Below are 20120 nucleotides of genomic sequence, written 5' to 3' on the forward strand. Positions count from 1 at the left end.
TATTGTTACACTAATTAATTGGAATGAATGAACGTACAAATGACAAATACTTCATTATCAATGCAAATCATGTATAGCTTAAGCGAAAATACGAGCTACAAAATGGATCAATGCAAACATGAATTGCAAGAAGAAATAGTTCACTCTTGTGAAGTATTTAGTTCTTGTTGCAGTTTTTGAATTTGCAGCTCCAGAAGCTTATTTTGGAGCTCGTATTTCCGCTTTTTCAGATCTCCCAACTCTCCGACGTATTCTCGGAGAGTGTTGAAGTTAATCCTTTGTCTCTTGTTGTTTCGAATAGTGTTAGGGCCGACAGGAGTGGGCCTTGCTTCTGAAGCAGGAGCAGGCGGTGTAGCAGGAGTAGGTAAACCGACAGAAGGCGGCATATCGACAGGAGCCGGAGTATTGTTACTGCTTCCAATGTCTTCCAGAGAATGTGGTGGGGTATTTCCTGATTCGGTGAAATCCGGATACGCTGGAGTGTCGTCACCCAGCATTGCTGGATCGCCGCCGAGACGAATGAACTCGTTGTACGCCTCTTCATGTTTGTTTCGAACTCCACGACTGGTTGAAGGTTGATTGTTCTGAAGAAACACATTGAATATTTTATTATTTAATTTTTAACATTTAATTTAAGAAAGGTAAATGAAGACAAAATATACATATACTTATTATACATACATCGTTATAATAATCATGGCTGCTGTCGTATGGATTATGAAGCGGGGTTATCTCTGCCTGGACAATCTGTAGCAGCGGGGAATCATGTTTTGGTCGCACCGTTGCTGTTCCACCGCCAGTACGAAACGAATCTGCCTTTTCTTTCGCAAGTTCTTGTTTTAGTTTAGATTTGGTGTTCTTGTAAAAGTTCCGTAGTTGCTCTGCTGTCCGTGGATGGGAAGCTGAAGCCGAAAATTCGATGGAAATGCTTTCCCAGGCTTCGTTTTTCTGCTTAACAGTGACGCTATCTGTTTTTTTTATTTTCAATTACATGTTTGTACCGGAAAACCAGCTCCGTGAGTAGTTCTACATCATCTTGAGTAAACTTTCTTGCTCGTTTCTTCTCGATGTTGGCCATGGTTTGCCTAGTAATAAAATAAATTCGTTAAATGACTGCCAAATGAAAAGTTTGCTGAAAGTTTGGCGTCCCTTTCGCCCTCCCATGTTTTCAATATTTGAAAGAAATTCCGGAAAATATTGCGGAACGCATTCCTGAAGGAATCCCGAAAAAAAAAATCCGAAAGCATCCCGGAAGGAATTTCTTAAGGAATCGCGGGATGAAACCTTGAAGGAATCTCAGAGAAATCCATGAAGGAATACCAGAAAGATTTCCTGCAGAAATTTCATATGAAATTTCTGAAGGAATTCCGGAAAGAATCGTGGAAGAAATTCGTGAAGGAATCTTGGAAAGAATTTCACAAAAATTTACTGAAAAAAACCGAGAAGCAAATCCTGAAGGAATATCGGAAATAATAACAAAAGAAATTCCTGAAGAATCTATGAAGAAATTCCTGAAGGAATCTGTAGAGAGTTAGCTTAAGACGTCTGTCTTTACTAGTGGTTAGAGAAGAACTGAATTTATTTTCTAATTTGACATTACAGCTATATATATCAAGGCTTGCTGAGATTTGTCTTCAACAGAATCCATGAAGTAATTCATAATTGAATCCTCGATGTAATTCCAGGAATATTTGCCGAACGAATGCCGGATGGAATTCCTGAACGCATCTCAGAAGGAATTCCTTAAAGAGTCTCGTAAGGAATTCTGGAAGAAATTCGTGAAAGATGCCCTGGGAGGTTTCCAGACAAATTTTCTGAAGAAATGCCATAAGCAATCTCTGAAGAAATCCAGAGAGGAATTCCTTGAGGAATCCCAGAAGGAATTCTGGAACAAATCTTGGAAGGAAATTCTGCTGGAATCGCGGAAGGAAATCCGAAAAGAATTGGGGAGGAACCGCGGAAGAAGTTGCAAAAAGATTTACTGAGCAAATCCCAGAATGAGTTCCTTAAAAAAGCGGAAAGATTTCATGCATTTCATGACTTCAGGTAGGAAAGCCTGAAGGGATCCTGAAAGATTCAGTAGAACTTCCTAAGTGAATTCCGGAAGTACTTCCTGACAGAATCCTGGATATGATTCAAGAAAGATTTCCTGAATTAATTCTACAATCCTAAAAGTAATTCCTGGTGGATTCCCGGAAATAATCGCAGACAAGTTTTAAGGAATTTCTGAAGGAATCCCAGGAGGAACTCTTTGAGGAATATCAAACAGTTACAGAAGAAGTCACATGAAGCGTGCAGAAGGAATGCTAACAGGAATCGCGCAAGAAAAGCAACTGGAAAGAACTGGGGAATGAATCTCAGAAGGAATCGTAGAAGAAATTGCGGAAAAAATACTGAACAAATCCCAGAAGGAATTCGGGAAAGAATAGCGGAAAGAATTCCCAAAGGAATCCCGAAAGTGATTCCAAAAAGAAGATCAGTTGAACTTCCTGAAGGAATTCCACAAGTAATTGCTAGCTTCTCAGCTGTTCTTTCAGCACTTCCACAGTTATTAACTGAGAGCTTCCTCTGCCAATGGCCATTTTGCATGGAGGGGGGGGGGGGGGTGTTAACCCCCTCCCCATTCCCCCAATACCAATGCTCCATGCACTATGCGCCCCTCCGCCTTTTACCGAAATTGGGAAAACCCCACCCTTGGCGCCACTTGTGTGCACAGGCCTGGCATGGAAAGAAACTGTGAAGGAATCCCAGAAAGATTTCATAAAAAAAATCCTATGAGAAATTCCTTGAGGAATCCCGGAAAAAATCGGCTGAAATCTCGGAGGGAATTCCTGCCGAAATTTCATGAGAAAACCCGGGAAAATGGAAAAAGAATCCTGAGGAAATCGCGGAAGAAATGGCAGGAAGATTTACTGAGCAAATCCCAGAAGTAATTTCTGAAGGAATCTCAAGAGTTTTTTCGAAAGAATTCAGAAGAAATCCCGGAGGGAATTCCTGTAGAAATTTCGTAAGGAAAACCGGGAAAAAATGGATAAAGAATCTTGGAGGTGACGGCGAGCAGAGTCCGGAGGCCAACGCAGTGGAATACAACGCACTCGGAAATTCGGAGACGATAATATACGGGGGAACTCGCGAAATTACGTTATAAAAACACGGACACTTTATTGAAAAGTTAAAAACAAACGCATTACATAACTAGCCCGTTCGATAGTCTACACTGAAATAAATTTTGTTGTGGAAACTACCGATTCCATAGTAAAATTACTAACCGTACCTATGATTCTCAACCGACAACAAAATCTGTTAAGGTAGCTGAAATATGCTTGAAATTACAATGCATTGTAGTAAATTCAACTAAAAGCATAGTCGTCTCAACAACAAAACATTGTTAATGTTTCCAGGACACGCATTTTACAACACAGTATGGTTAAAAATACAATACTCATTTGTTAAATTAAAATTATTTTTGGTAATGTTAACTACACTGCTAGGTAAGTTGACAGTGTTTTAGTGGAATTAACTGGAAAATGTTGTCGGTTGAGAATCATAGGTACGGTTAGTAATTTTACTATGGAATCGGTAGCTTCCACAACAAAATTTATTTCAGTGTAGATAGAACTGAAGTAGGTCGAGAACTGTCAATCAGCAGTATACGCAAAGAAGATGATGCGTACGGCAGATACGCATACACGGGGTAGGACTGCAGAACAGCGCAAGGTACAGTGAAGAGATACATAATGCACCATTCCACAGGAGGAATCGCGGAATAGATTGCAGGAAGATTTACTGAACAAATCTCAGAAGGAATTCCTGCAGGAATCCCGATAGTAATTCCTAGAGGAATCCCGGAAAAAATCCTTTAGCATGAGGTGACCGTACAATGCGTAGGGTAATTCGCCAATTGTTGAACGGTTAGTACCGGCATTTTGGTTTTCGTTTGTTTTTCCGTGCATAATTCCACTTTAGTTGAAAAATATCCAGTGAACGTCCAGATCTACTTATCCCTTATACTGCCCATTGAATTTGTATTCTCTTAAATTCCATTTTCTAAGAGAAAATAGAACATTTGTATGGGAAGTCTGTAACCCAAATGTTGAACGCTTCCTTAAGCTAGCTCATCCTAATGTTGGACGGTTCTTGTCAATTGTTGAACGGTTGAAGCTTTGTTCGTAATTGATGACGTATAACCCGACATCAACCTATCATTCACCTGTTTTTATTTTGGCCACCAAACCCAACATAGACCCAACAGTTATCCGATGTGAGTCCAACAGTGGTCCAACATTTGATAAAATTTCACCCGACTTTGACCCGACATCCGATATTTTTTTCACTCTGGCGGTTTTTTTTCCTGGTTTTCCGTGTTTTGTGCCCAGCTAGTCCGAGCTAGTGACAATTCATTCAAATGACAAGTAAACGCACAATGGAAGAGAGCTCTAGTGGACTGAAACCATTTTAAACATGACTAGATGCAAAAATGGCAGAGAAGATTTGATTAGAAGCGAAAACGATAGAAGAAAAGTACGCCTTTAAAAGCCCCTGAAACTCTCCTAGAAACCCATGGGACCCACTCAACCCCCAAGAACACTCATGGGACGACCCTGAAATCCCTTGAAAACTCATGGGTTGCTCATGAGCCTCCTGGAACGCCTTAAAATATTCCTGGGAGCCCCTTAACACTCTGAATTCCTCTTGAACACCTCTGGAACGCCCTTGAAACCCATTGAAAACCACTGGAATCTTTCTGAAGCCCACTGGTACACCCCTAGAACATCCCTGGAACGCCCTTGAAACCCCATGAAATACACGGTAAGGTTAAGTGAAAAAAAATTCTAGCAGTCATGCTAACATCGTAGGTTATGCCAGTGTTCAACAATTGGATCATGGATGCATAATGATAGTGTGATAAGAAAAATATTTTTTTAACTTAAATTACAATGAAAATATGATTTTAAACAATGTTAAACTGTTAATGACATCCTTCCAGTTTTTGTAACTATGGTGTGCCTTTGATATTTGTGGTCGATTTGCCCGCAAAGCTTATTTCTTAAAATTAAGAATTGTGCAGTTTTCGCGTCATCAGCGGTACAAAATTTTCAATCATTTTTTTTTACGTAAAATATGTGTAATTATGTAACTTAATTAAAGCAATATCGTAACCCACATGTATATGCATCTACATCTTACGTTTACGTTGGATGAAAATTACTTAAGTAAGATTTATAATAAAATATTCAGAAACTGTTCAACATTTGGGTAGTGTTCAATAATTGGCGAATTACCCTAGTTGCTACTTACTGATTAGAACAGTTAAAATTGTACATGGAATTCCGGAAGAAATCCTCCAAGGAATTACTAGAGAAATATCGTAGGGAAAGAATTAGGAAAAGAATCCGAAGAATCGCAGAAGAAATTGCAGGAGGATTCACTGAACAAATCCTAGGTGAAAATCCTGAAAGAATCGCGGTTAGAAAGCGATTTCTAAAGGAATCCCGAAAAGAACTGTAGAAGAAGAATAAAATTGGGGAAGATATTTCGGAAGGAATTCTTGAAGGAATACTGGAATGAATTTCAGAAGAAATCCCTGAAGGAATTCTGAAGGAATCCCGGAGAGAACTGCGAAAGTAATCCCTGAAGAAGTGCCTCTTGGAATCGCGGAAGGATCTCCTTAAGGAATCCCGGAGGAAATTTCTGAAGAAATCGTGGAAGGAATTTCGAAAGTGATCCCTGAAGGAACTATTGAAAGAATTGAAGGATTTTTTGAAGAAAACCAGGAAGAAATTCTGGAAGGAATCACAGAAACCAAGAAAAAATTCTGGAAGGAATCACGAAATTATTATGGGAAGCAATCCTGGAAGAAGTTCTCTAAAGAACAAAGATTGAAAATGTTTAAATTTTCTTACCAATAATCGCAGGCAGGAGACCGGTGGTGATGGTAGTAGCTCCAGAACCTACCAGAAATCGGATGGGCACCGGCTGGTAGCTTCGCCGAGACGGTCGGTTTAGATAAAAAAGAGCGGTGTCTCGCCGCTCGCAAACGCTCCAGCGAGGCCTTTTCGCCGAGCGCGGTTGATTAGCCTTTTTGCTAGCGTTTGCAATGATGACGTAACAAGCTTTTCAGGAAAACGGCGGTGGTGGTGTCCACTCCAGGAACTTCCTATCCAAACGTTCCCCGGCGAGCAACCGCACCGAGATTCTTCTGCAAGAATATTTGATGGAGAAAGCTGTTAATAACTGAGCTCAAAGAAGTTGAGAATCTGGCTTTGCCTCAGTTGGGACGTTGCATCAAATAGAGGTGTTCCAAAGATTGAGAATTGAAAAATTTAACATTTTCTTACCCTGATCGTCGAGGATCTGTTCCAATGATAGCAGGTAGGAAACCGGTAGTGATGGTAGCAGCTCCTCAGCCTTTCGGAAATCAAAAGTCCACCGGCTTCACCCAGACGGTCGGTTCGCAATCGCTCCCGCGAGGCCCTTTTGCCGAGCGCCGTTAATTTGCCTTTTTACCAGCGGTTCAATGCCGGTGCACACACCCGGCAGGAGGCAGGAAAACGGTGATAGCAACAGCTCAACAAACTTCCAGATTTCTGAATTCGGATGTGCTTTCGGGAACAGCTTCACCGAGACGATCACTCACTGACTCACTCTATTCGGATTGGAAGTGCCGACGGTACCAACAATGATTCGCGGATCACACCTGGAAATTATTATTTAGGTAGATTCACCAAACAGAGCGGACAAAACGCGTGAAAACAAAACAAACACTCTGGAGTGAAATCAAATTAGCTGTCACTTTTTTTTTGTTGTCGCCTGCCTTTCGCATACGCACACATTCATACTCAAGTTTGACGGCTGAAAGTGGCTGCGTCCTTACAGTGTGTTACCGATTTTGGTGCTTAACGCACGGGGTATTAATTTTAATCTCGGATTTGGTCAAATCCAGATTAAATCGCGGTTAAGACGCTGTGGAGCTTATCACCATAAGAGAGTTTAAAAAGTTGAAAACACTTGGCACTTTTATTGAACAAAATATGATAAATTTCCAAATGACACTCTGAACACATACAGTTTTTTCATATTTTTTGTAGTGAATATGAAATTTTAAACGAAACTGCATATGGAAGCCTTAGGTATAAGCTGTAACACAAAACAATTTGAAAAAGTTTCAACAAGTACATATAGAGATATAATGTTTTAAAAATGTGTTCAAAAATCTTATAAATTTTACTAAAAGTTCTATAACTTTCAGAAAACTTATTCGATCTCGCTCAAAATTTTACCAATGAAGCTTAATATATGAATTATAATTGGTCAAAATTTCAGCGTTTTTGATTGACGTATAAAAAAGTTATAAACATTTGAATGAAAAAATATTTTGGCCATAAAATTGCTGTACGGACAATTGTTTGATACGCTGTAGTTAGTTCCAAAAAATTTTATGGAGTTTTCCAAAAAGTGCTTACCAAAGGATCATTCTGAAGTTTTCAGTATATTTTTCCAAATATTTTTCAAGAGGATACTCATACAAAAATAATAAGATTAATTCTACTTGAAATTATGTCTTTTGTAGTACATCTAAACAAAATACGTGATGAAACTTTTAGAATAAGAAAAACAACGTGTATAAAAGAAATGGTTGGTAAACAGATGTTATTTACCATAAAATATAAATATTATGCATAATATTTTAGACGTATTTTACATTTTTAAGATAATAAAAAAAGCCTAAAAATGCTATGAGAAACCTTAACCTTAAGAAACATTTCCAGGTAAAAAAATTGCACGACTTCCAGGTCACCATCTGGATAATTTTATTATAAGGGGCTGTCCATAAACCACGTGGTCATTTTTTTGGGACTTTTCAACCCCCCCCCCACCGTGGTCATTAGTCCATGCAAATTTTTTCATTTGTCCATACAAAATGGTCATTGGCCGAACCCCCCCCCCCCCCCCTCATGACCACGTGGTTTATGGACAGCCCCTAAGAAGTTGTAGTAATACACGAGAATAAGCTTCTTTAGGAAGATTGAAATGTAACGGACGTAAAAACTTGAAGTATTTTTAGGCAAATTACGTTTAATTGGCAAATTAAGAGATAAATTTGTGAAATATCACTTGTTTGAAAAGGGTCAAAGTCATTTAATTTCCATTACATGAATATAACACAACAAAAAATGATCTTTTGAGTAAAATAAGTAATTGGGCTTAGTGTTTTTTTTTATTTTTCATGGATAAAAGATGGTAGATTAATTTTAAATTCGATTTGTGTTTGCGTCAATGAAAACTTAAGAGTTTTTATCCAGTGGATATTTTTTATTTTTTTCTCCTAAAAATCCTAAAAGCCACCCATACATCATTGTTTTCTAGGTCTTCCTAGTTTTGAGTTGCAATAATTAAAATAAATCGGACAATAAAACTTTAGCCCTTATCAAATGTGAGTCTAGAAAAAAAATGAAAAAGCGAAGTATGCAAAGTTGCTTTAAAATCCAAGACTTGTTACCAGTTTATTTTTCTGTTACCTGTTCGATTTTAGCTTGTGAATATTCTACTAATTATAATTTGCATTTATAGGGTTCTTCCATCACTCAGGAGAAATATAGCCCTAGCAACCGGAGTGGTTGCATACATTAAGGTCATTTCTGGCGACAAATGACTGCAAGACAGGCAAACCGCTCCCTAGCAGGGACATCAACATGCAGCCGTCTTGCATTAAAACCCGATTTGGGATGGCCAATTGGGATTAGTTTTCCTAGACACAAATAAGCTATGAAAACAGAATAAATACTGTTAACAAAAATGGAATCAGCCAAACAAAACACTGTTTCAGGATTGACTGATGGACCAAAACCAATAAATGAAACCTCGTCATCCTGTGATCGTAAATTGTTATTCCTTTGAGGATAACTGGCCACTTTTATGTTTTGTGTTGTAAATGTGAATTCGTGTAGTTATAATTTAATGTGCATTTGAAATGTTCTATTTATTTTTCGTAATGAAGAATAAAATAGAGCATTTATAGGGTTCCATCATTGTTTGTCCGTAATTTGGCACCCAACGCGGGCAATTGATTATTATATTTTTTTTTTATTTGTAACAATGGCGCCCAACGTGGGGCCATTGATTATTATATTTTGTTTTATTTGTAACAATGGCGCCCAACGTGGGGCCAATTATTATATTTTTTTTAATTTGTAACAGACTTCATACTCACAAAGTTTCATTGGGTTCTGCGAGGGTGCTGCCCACCACTGGATGAGTTGGCTGGCGCGGAATTCGCCTACTTTCGAATTCTGTGAAATTTGAATCATCGCCATGTGTGATGTAAACTTTAAAGACTTATTTATTAGAATCCCAAAATGGCCTCCACCATGGCCTACTTTTGCAACTACTTACTATATTAAGTGCACAAATCTCATTATAAAAAAAAACCAGCGCACCTGCTCCTCATATTTCAAGCTTTTCACAAGTGACCAAGGAGAAAATAAAATTTTCGACGTTGTTCGAAGCTTGATTCTTGTGATTTGTATATTTGAAGTTCTGGTGCACTGTTGAACCGGAACTGCAAGGTGTTTGTCCTAAACTTCAACATTTTTCTCATAGGACAGACAGAAGACAGATTTCTTTCTGGCAGCCCGAACATATAGGTAAAAAACACACACAGTTTCCTTTGAACTTCGAGGTTAGGTAATGATTAAAAGTTGACACTGTATCAATCGAAGCATTGTTCAACAGTAAGCTAAATAAAACTTTTATTATTAAAAATATGCTCTGTATTGAGAAGAATCAAGAAGAAAGAGTTCATCTATAATCCTAACAAGATAACTGGAATTCATGAAATTCCAGGGAAATAATTTATCACATTAGAGGAGCGGACCTGGTGTGATGGTTAGAACACTTGACTATCACACCGAGGACCTGGGATCGAATCCCACTCCCGACAAATTCACGAAATGTGGGTTCTTCCTTCGGAAGGGAAGTAAAGCGTGGGTCCCCAGATGAACTAGCCTAGGGCTAAAAATCTCGTTAATACAGATAAAAAAAAATATCACATTACATTACATTGACATCAAACTTTCACAAATTTACTAAAAAACATAAAAACATCGAAAAATTATCGGTATTTTTACCGCTATAAATGGAAGCTTGAGTTCGACTTATGTAATGTTGTTGGTAGTCAAACAGATAAAGTTTAAGACAAACAATTTAAAAGGCCGCATCAAATTTGTGTAAACAATCACATAGCAAATATTAACAAATTTACCAAAATTTGGGACTTCCTGATATCAAGAGAGGAGAGAGGAGAGGAGCTCTTCTTGGCGTAACGTCCTCACTGGGACAAAGCCTGCTTCTCAGCTTAGTGTTCTATGAGCACTTCCACAGTTATTAACTGAGAGCTTCCTCTGCCAATGACCATTTTGCATGTGTATATCGTGTGGCAGGCACGAAGATACTCTATGCCCAAGGAAGTCAAGGAAATTCCCTTTACGAAAAGATCCTGGACCGACCGGGAATCGAACCCGTCACCCTCAGCATGGTCATGCTGAATACCCGTGCGTTTACCGCCTCGGCTATATGGGCCCTCCTGATATCAACCTGTATATCTCAAATCCAATAACAGAGAAGCTACGCTATTTGTTATTGGTGTTTAGATGGGGCGGATTCTAGATTTCTCTAAATTGATCGCAATGTGATTGAGTTAGCACAAATCTTGAGTTGGCATAAATATGCTTAATGCTTAACTGTCACATTTTACTATCGCTTTCAAATAGATTCAAATAGTTCAAATAGTTTAAATGAAGCATATAACAAAATAAATAATAAAAAATATGATTATAGGATGGATAAATAAAATAGATCAATTTTAACCGACACTGTTTTTAACAAAGTACTTGTAGGTACTCTCCAAAAGACTGCACACATTTGACTGTTTTAGTTCGGACATCCCACCTGAACGATGAAACAAAACCTGACCCAACTCAAGCAGCACACATAACCCCCCTACCACCACTGCACCTATATCCCAGGACGCACCACATTCAAACCAAACGCATTGCCGCGAATCTCCCACGGAAAACAATCACAAAACAAACTCCCGAACCGGAACTGTAATGTACACCTCGACTCGTCAAACGCGCGGAATAAACTAAAAACAAAAAAATCCACCCAACTGATCTCGCTCGCTGTCTCTCTCCCAGGGCCGGGGGTTGTTATCCCACGCGCCGTGATTGGCAGCGCAGAGCCTGGGCCAGGGCGGTCGCCCTTCGTGTCACAATCAATGTGCAATATAAGCGCACAACTCCTTCTTGCACTAGGTGGTATGGTGCCGAACCGGTGACGACGACGACGACGACAACGACGATGACGACCGCGCGACGATACGTCTTCGGCGCGGTGGTTGGCGGGTTTCTGTTTCCGCTAATAACCGACAATCAATGTTGGTAATCGATGTGATGTGCTCGGTATTGGCAAGAATCCGAACGATGACGAACTCGCGCGGTGACTCGGTCTTCTGCTGACGAATGATTGCACCCTTTACTTACCTACCCAGCTACCTACTACTGTTTATCCTGCTGTGAACGATGACGATATGCTAGTGCTGGGACGTCGTCGTCACTGGTTCTATGCTTGCGTACGGGGGGTTATGGGAGGATGACAATGCTTACAATCGCGTGCGCATATCCTGATATTGCGCCCTATGCACAAGAAGAGAGCACGATACCGAAGGATGGACAGATTTTTGTGGGAAAGTTATTACCTTGTGCAACATAGTTGTCCCATGTTAATAGGGAGTCCCATAGAACATGAGACAACTCTAGACGAACATTTGAAAAGGGCCTATCTGCTTTGCGTAAACGAACATGTTTTTGTCTCTATAGGGCATATCTGCATCCACCCACGCACATCAACATCCTTATCAGAAAGAGTGTTCTTCAAGCTATCTGTTAAAGGTGTTGATGTGCGTGGGTGGATGCAGATGGGACCTGCAAAGACAGAAACATGTTTGTTTACAAAAAGCAGATAGGCCCTTTTCAAATGTTCGTCTAGAACTGTGCTGCACACGGCAGTATAGAGTATAGAAATACTGTAGTAGATCAATCCTGGCCAATCTTTTCTGTGCACGGACCCATTGTTAGAATCAGATCAGCTTACGGACTGGACATGATATATTTTTTTTGTATAAAAATCCAAAGATCATGCCTTTTTTTCTTCTAAGAAATGCACAATGGTCCGAATCCTCGTTTTACCAGGAAAAAAAAATCCTATCTCTGTTAGCGTAAATTTTAGGCGTTTAGAGTCTTCAGAGAAGTTATTTGCTGCATCTTTAAAAAAAAATGACTAGGGTGGTCCTCGTCTTAGTTCAAATCTGGAACAGAGCTTTTTAATTTTGAGTCATACGCGATCCAGTTCTTCAGCAAAGTTGAAGACAGTGCAATTGTTAGCAACTTTGCTAAAGACACCTTTTATCTAGCTCCTATTTTTTTTATTTATTTTTATCATTAGAAGAGCAAGTAATGACCCATATTAGTTCTGAACATTGTATGTTGCTGAGTCCTGGGGGTACATGAAGGAACGTACCGACATGGGGCCCCCAAGTAGCACCTGCAACATTATCTAAAATGTGGCTTTCTATGCTTTGGCTCAAATGAGTTACTCTAAAATCACATGCAACTTCCATCTTGTCAGTTGAGTTGCATTTAAACTCCGAATTTCGTAAAGTTGCGGCTGTGTTTCATAGGAATCACAAATTACCTCGTGTTTGACATCGATTCATGGAGGTGGAGCTTAGATATTCCTCGCAAGTGATGATACAATTAGCTTGCAATTATGATGCAATTAGCTTGTGCTATGTAACCCACATGAAACATCACACTCTGGTTTGTTTGTTCAGATTTGGTTTCAAATGTGTTGTGGTAAAGTTGTGCGTCTTTTCATTTTGATAGATCTCTAGCTTGTGGTAATGAAGTAACACGTAACTTCAGTAGCTTTTATGGTGTGTTGAGCAGCGATCTTCTCACAGGGCTTCTGGTGTAGTATGTAAGGTGAGTGGTTAATATTCCTGGTGTCCATATGGTTGGGTCTCCATCTGCCCTCCTTGCCAATGACTCCTTTCCAACCGCGGTCTCGGATCCATCCCAGCAGACCAACGCCATGACAGCAACGCTACTAGGGTGTTCTCCCCACTTAATCGCTGTAAGGCTCGATTTCAACCGCAGGGCACTGGTATGACCTACGTAGCCGATGTCCGACCTGCATGTGGCCATATCTTAGTATACTGCCCCCACTCGCATAACAGTCCCATCTTTGCTGGATTCCTATTCATATGGGACAGTTATGCGAGTGGGGGCAGTATAGGCGTGGCGATACTAGCCAGAAGCTTACGCTTGCTATGGCATGCACCATAAAACACCATAAACACGTTCCTCACATCCAGAGTCACTACTACACAGCAGCGAATCCCTCATCTCTCACGCTGGAGCGCTACCTCAGTGGTTTTTGTAACCGAAAATATAGCGTTGAACCCCTTCTGGAATTTGAACCCGTTGTTCAAGAGATCATTTACACCCTTGGTGTGCTTCAACATTCTGTTGTGGATGATCTTCTCGTGCACCTTCCCCGCCGTGTCGATTAAGCACATTGGTCTATAAGCCGACGGGTCTCCGGGTGGTTTCCCCGCCTTTGGTAATAGTTCCAAGCTCTGCCGCTTCCGAACTTCTGAAAAAAACTCCCTCTCTCAGGCAGTTCTGCATAGCAGACCTCTGCAATAGCTACTGTTAAGTCCAGATTCAGAACTTCGTTCAGACCAGGGATCTTACCAACGCTAGGGGACTTTGCTATCTCCGCAAGTTCCTCATCGGTGACCCTCTCCTCATCGCCAGCTCCAGTCCCCAGCTGTCCTTCCAAAGGAGGTCAAGGACAATAATTAGGACGCGGAAAAAGCCCCTCGATGATCTCCTCCAACATCTCTGCCATGGCGACTGCTCTGTAGGAGCCATTAAACTTCTTGTCTTGTTCATCATTATTATGTAGGCATCACTCCACAGATTCGCATTGCCATGGCATTCTGACAGAGACCCTGTAAGCAGGCCTCCCTAAATACCCCTTCATCGAAGTTTGATCGCTATCGTCTACTCTCCAGTTCGAACTACTTGTTAGGCCAGGACCAGTGAAGAGAATAGTCAGACAAAAGAGGCACAAAACAAGCAACAAAGAAGGCGCGACTATTACTCTTTATCCTTACTGGTAACAGATAATGACAAGATCTCGAAAATTTTTGTTGCAGACAAAACGTAAGCTGAATTTGTTGCGTACTTTCCAACTCGTGAATAATCAATATTTACTAACCCAAAGTCGAAGCTGTTTGATGATAAATCTTCAGCAGAGTTGCAGTGTTTACTGACTCGAAGTTACCGTTCGAAAATCGCAATGCAAGGCTTAAAAATCGCTAAACTCGTGGTGTACGATGTTTATCCTATTATTTTCAAGTTGGGACAAACTTATGTCGCATTGGGTGGATTGTCGTAACAAATACAGGTTGCGACATTGTCATTATTGTTGCGCGATGGTTGAATTTTGATTCACTTGCCAGGACTACAAAAATTAACGTTAATAATCGACTCCACACCGTTCCGACTACTAGTACTTCGCCGTGGTATAGCCTACAAAGCTTGTTCATGTGTAGGTCGTTGCAGTATCATGTCTTGTGTCCTAGGTCCAGACACCTGAAGCAAACCTCCGGTGGCTCGTCTAGCTCAGTTGGCATACTGACCAGCCCACCCTAAGCTGGAGTTACATACTTGTGTCCGCTGTACCAAGGCTACCTGTGATCCCGCCGGGCCCTTCCGTAGCATAACGACAGCGGTGGCAACCTGCACCTCGCACTGTTACTTCTCTTAGAGCTCTCACTTTGACACCCTCGCCAAGGTCCTCTTCTGCCAGTCTTTTGTAGGCGCTGCCCTAGCGCTCCTTGTTGCGTTTGAGCTCGAGGATCATTTCACCCGTACTGCGCACGTTGGCTCCCAAATCCACGAGCTTGGTGTCGCACCACATCGCCTTCAAGACTTCCAAGTACTTGGACTGTCCGGTCTTGATGACGGGCGCGTCGCCCTTCTCGCGCTTGACACCTTCCCCCCTACGTTTCCTGTACATCCAGCAATTTCTTCTTTCTCCACTTCGATTGAACACGGTCCAAGGGGATCTTTACGCTGATCAACCCTAACGTGTGGTTGCTGAGGACCAAACAATGGTCACAACACCCTGTTCCCTTCAATTCGGGATAGGCCGGCCTTTTCAGGCTCACATTCCCAGTTTTTTGGGACGATTAGCTGAGGTCCAACTTACCGGCATTATAACCAGGGTTCACAACCGCCTAGCCTTTCGGGCGTCGCCTGGTAGCTTCTCATCTGACGGCTGCCTCACACGCTTCTACGAATGCTTGTTTGGCAAGCAGTCGCATCCGTACCTTTGGGCATACTCGCGAACTCGCGAAAGTGAAGTCTTCCGTCTGGGTAGACTTCGTAACTTTTGTCTTCCCGGGTTCTACCACTGCCGCAATTTCCACGGGTATCCAATGGTATTGCTTGGCTTCCGTTATTGACTTTCGAAGTCTCCGCAGGGCCTGCTTGAGGTACTTGCTGATGCTGGACTTCGAGGACGCAACGTCAATGATGGAGTAAAGGTGCATCGCAGAGAGCCCATTTCGATTCTTGTTAATGGCCCTCATCAACCAAACCAACCCGAAGAGGCTAAACTAGCCACCGCTACCCCCACTAGATGTTTGATCTTTTTTAAATATTATCAAGCCATTACCCAGTGTTAGTAAAACACTCAAAGCATTACTCATGAACCGCTCCTGCGTAAGCAAACTCGCGCGTGATTCTGAATCATTTCAAGCAAAATCTCGCTCTCATGAGTCAAGCGCCAAAATGTCGTTCGATTGTAAAACGAATCCAAATCAATTTGAACGGCATTCAATGTTATTGTACGCTAGATTTCTTTTTATTCTATAACATAATCCTAAATGATTTTTTCAGCGGTAAGTTTGGCGAGTCAAGAATCGCGCGTGAAACAACTCAACCATGAGAGAATTTGAGTTTTTACCAATCCAACACTGCCCTTACCGCGTTATCAGGGATAAAGGTGCCTGCCTCCTCACATAGTATCCCCACGGGTTCCGTTAATGATCGCACATCTTTTTCACTCCTTCGATCACTCATGTTTTGGCACGGATCGCTTGACACATTGAATTATTTGGATTAGCAGTCCTATTCTTAGCCGGCAACTACACGCAATGATCATCTGGATCGCAACGTCTTTTAGGGGGCATCCGTAAAGTACATCACGCTCGTACGGAGGGGTCCGGATAGTGTGACAAGCAATTTATTAGATAAACAAAAAACCCGTTTGAAGGGGGAGGGGAATCAAAATTCCCAAATTTTACGTGACGTACTAAATGGATAACCCCTTAGACATTCCACATGGAGAGAGCTTAGCCATTCATTCCACCAGTATGCCGTATGTCGGAAGTTTCTCGGCTCAAACTTTCTCGGCATGGTTACATCATAGGCCCATATAGCCGAGGCGGTAAACGCACGGGTATTCAGCATGACCATGCTGAGGGTGACGGGTTCGATTCCCGGTCGGTCCAGGATCTTTTCGTAAAGGAAATTTCCTTGACTTCCTTGGGCATAGAGTATCTTCGTGCCTGCCACACGATATACACATGCAAAATGGTCATTGGCAGAGGAAGCTCTCAGTTAATAACTGTGGAAGTGCTCATAGAACACTAAGCTGAGAAGCAGGCTTTGTCCCAGTGAGGACGTTACGCCAAGAAGAAGAAGGTTACATCACATGCTTTCGTTACTGCTTCCGTTGACTCCTCACAGTCTTCAGCATTCAGAAAGGGAGTGTCACTGTTTACTCGAAGTGCTTCGACAAAGAGGTTCTCATCGAGTTAGTTCATTTTCCACTTCCGTTCATGAGTCCTTCGATCGTGCGATACTGAGGATGTTCGCTGACCGATGCTGTAGTGGATCGTCTGATGACTTCGCCAGAGCTTCCAGCCAACTTCACCTTCTTTGGTTTTTCAGTCTGCTTCTCCACTCGTCTGCCGAAGCGTCAAGGCCCCTCAGCGTGTCGGTTAATATGTTTGACATCCGATTGTACTGCTCCTGAGTCTACCGCATAACAGCTACTCATGAAGACATCATTGAGCATTGATCTGGGCGATAACAAAACCTTCGTGATCATTATCTACTATTTATTGAATGTGAAATCCGCCCGAAACCGTAAATTGGAAAAGTTTTTGGCCTACCTTCACATTTTTATACACTAGGCATTTGAAGCCGCCGGTCATGTGCTCGTTTCCGTGTGTGTCTTGCATAACATGCACTTCGGTTGCTTCGTGTACTCTCGAGAAACGCGGCCGTCTGCCGCAATTCCAACAGCGGACTCATCAAGGTCGTTGAAATTCCTCGGCTAACGAAGAAAACCCCAACTCGATGAGTGACATGCAGAGTGCAAACCGACCATCCGACTTGTATCTTATCAGTCTACATCAGCGTGTTAGCAACATCTACCAGTAGACGAATCGCCTCCGTCTAGAGGCTTCCAAACGCATTCCTTATCCGAATTTGCATTGGCACATCCAGGTTAAACTGCTCGGATAGTGTGAGCCTCAGCTGTCCTTTCGTTGTAATCCTTGCACTTGATCACCGCCTCCTGTGAGAGTGCTCTGACGCTTGCTTCGCTTTCCAGGGACTTCGCAACTATTTCCCGGTAATCCAAAACTTTACGAATAGATCTTTCTCCAACTGGAAGATCATCTCGCCTATCTGTGTGCGTCGTATTCTAGTCACGTTCACTCCGAAGCCGTTTCGCTCTGGGAACTCACACATTATCTTGAAAAGAGCGGCGTATGTTTTTTGTGTTGTATCGCTGCATCTTTTCTCCGAACGAATGCTCCGGTGGCTTTTCGGTGTCTACTGAATTATACCGTAGCTAGTTTCGCAGTGTCTACTGTATCTATTCTTGTTCTGAGCGTCTTCTGCTCACGTTCTGCAGTAAAAAAGTCGACTTGGTGCTCGTGACCATGTACTTTATCTTCAAGTGTAAATTGTGATTATCCTTCACAAACTCATACAGCTCGTTCACCTTCTCCTTGATCTCTGCAACGATCTTGAAACCTCAAATCTCGATGGTTTCCTTGTGACTCGCTTTGAGTCACGACTTCTTTCGGATGTTGTTGCTGCTCCTGTTTAGCACTTTCCGTATGCTTTGCACCACGCTTCGTTGCAGAATCCCTTGTTATTTTTCTTCTGCTATTGATGATGCCTCATCATCTTTCTTTGAAGAACTGGTTCGCTTACTTTCCGCTGTTGTTGTTGTTGTTGTTGTTGTTGATTTCACCCTTGTCAAAGTCGGTCTCTTGAGAGGACACACTTGACGTTAGGGCTAATAGAGGGTCAGTACCGTTGCGGCCAATCGGCATCATTGGGGCCCATGGTAGACTTTGACAGGGAAGGGAAGATGGGTACCACACACCTTTGATTCCGTGGGTCGAGGCGGTTGAGTTTTGCTGGCTTCGGGTACCCATTGGGCACTGGCCACGTAGAGAGCAGGCTGTCCCTTGGTACACTATGTGGGCTAAAAGAATGGATAAACAGTCAAATGGCCACGATGCCGTGGGCTTTCTCATCGGCTGGTGGCCGATCAACGGTCGACGAGAGTGAACCGTCTCACGGACTGCTTCGTTGGATGACAATGCGGGGTCCGTGCATTGCGTCGATCTGGCGAAGCCCACAGAGATTGCTTTCAGTCACGGTCGGAAACGGGCCACGAGGAGGCCGTACCGTACCCACGGACCGCTTCGTTTACTGAAAGGGGGGGGGGGGGGTTTGTTCCATACATGGCGTTCTGTACGAGGCGTCGATCCGGCGAGGCTCACCGGTCTTGCTTCTGACTAACGGGCCGTCTCACGGACCGCTTGAATGGCTGATTGAGCGGGTTTTGTCTGCTGTAGATCCAGGTAGTTTCACTAGGTTGCGCATGGCCCATTCAGTAATCTAACTGAGTGATATCGTGTGTGGAGTCGAATTTACGGGCCAAACTTCTTGCCACTTGTTACGCGTTCGGCGGATCAAACCTCACTGCCTCCCCCGTTTCTCCCCCTCCATGCTTTCCTCCCTTTTCCTTATCGCTCAGGAAGTTGAGATGCCATCGTTCCTTTTATTTCGCCGTCAAATAGGTGACAGCTGCGTTAGAGAGGGTTCAAATGCTTAAGGTGGAATAAACAGTGAAATGGGTAATTTTCAGTGTTTTTTCTACATGCGAAGTCTCACATAATTGTGATGTTCAGGTATCAGTAGATTTGATTAAGGAGCTGTTCATAAACCACGTTGACCAAAATTTGGCAATGTTAGACCCCCCCTCACCATTCGTAGATTTTTTTCCATATGGAAGTTTTAAAGTTTGTATGGAGCGTAGACTTTGGCCCACTCAATGTTTCAAAACGGTACCATCCTTCCTCACTGAGGGAACAGAACAGCAGCCTATCGTCATCGTAAACCTGAGCCAGTATATCATAATCAGGATGTTACTTGCATCAATCCTGATGTGCCGGTTGGCACTCCGAGTATTTGGGCCAAAGTGCTTTAAGCGGAATTGATTCGCTTTCTGATTTTGGATTTTTGTGGTTGTTTGTAAGAGTTCAACGGTCCAACATGACCCGCAGCCCCAACTCCACCACATCAACTCTCCAACTCGCAACTCAAACTTAAAGATTGATTGTCACCTTTTATGATGAATTAACGCATAATCCTGCGACACAAATCAGTTCTCTAGCTCATAGCCACCAGATTGTAGAACATCGTTCATTTTCCCATGAAAATACCATGGGCATACCGCGACTCTATTTGAGTAACCCATTATTGACGCTACACATTCTTGAGCTATTAACACCGGAACGGGACACACGGCTAGAGAGACAAGAAAAAAAACAGGGTCTCCCAAAGCTGGACCAGCATCGAAGCATTAGTCATTCTTCCTCATCCGAATCCGAACCGGCGGCGATGGCTACGATGGAAGACGCTAAAAAGAACTATGGTGATGACCAGCCTGCAAGT

General features: G+C 42.3%; 1 protein-coding gene across 4 annotated transcripts in view; it reads right to left on the minus strand.

The window, feature by feature from the left end:
- LOC109621623 (protein Wnt-10a) overlaps nt 1–11787 on the minus strand; it is a 101781-nt gene extending 89994 nt beyond the window's left edge. For 3 of the 4 annotated variants that reach the window (XM_062849760.1, XM_062849759.1, XM_029871350.2), the window contains exon 1: nt 11032–11787. The gene's annotated coding sequence lies outside the window, so the exon portion shown is untranslated. The remainder of the gene's footprint in view (nt 1–11031) is intronic. The other variant, XM_062849761.1, reaches the window with a different exon arrangement.
- Nucleotides 11788–20120: the final 8333 nt, after the last annotated feature.

The sequence above is a fragment of the Aedes albopictus genome, chromosome 2 (genome assembly GCF_035046485.1).
Source record: "Aedes albopictus strain Foshan chromosome 2, AalbF5, whole genome shotgun sequence".
Lineage (NCBI taxonomy): Eukaryota > Metazoa > Arthropoda > Insecta > Diptera > Culicidae > Aedes > Aedes albopictus.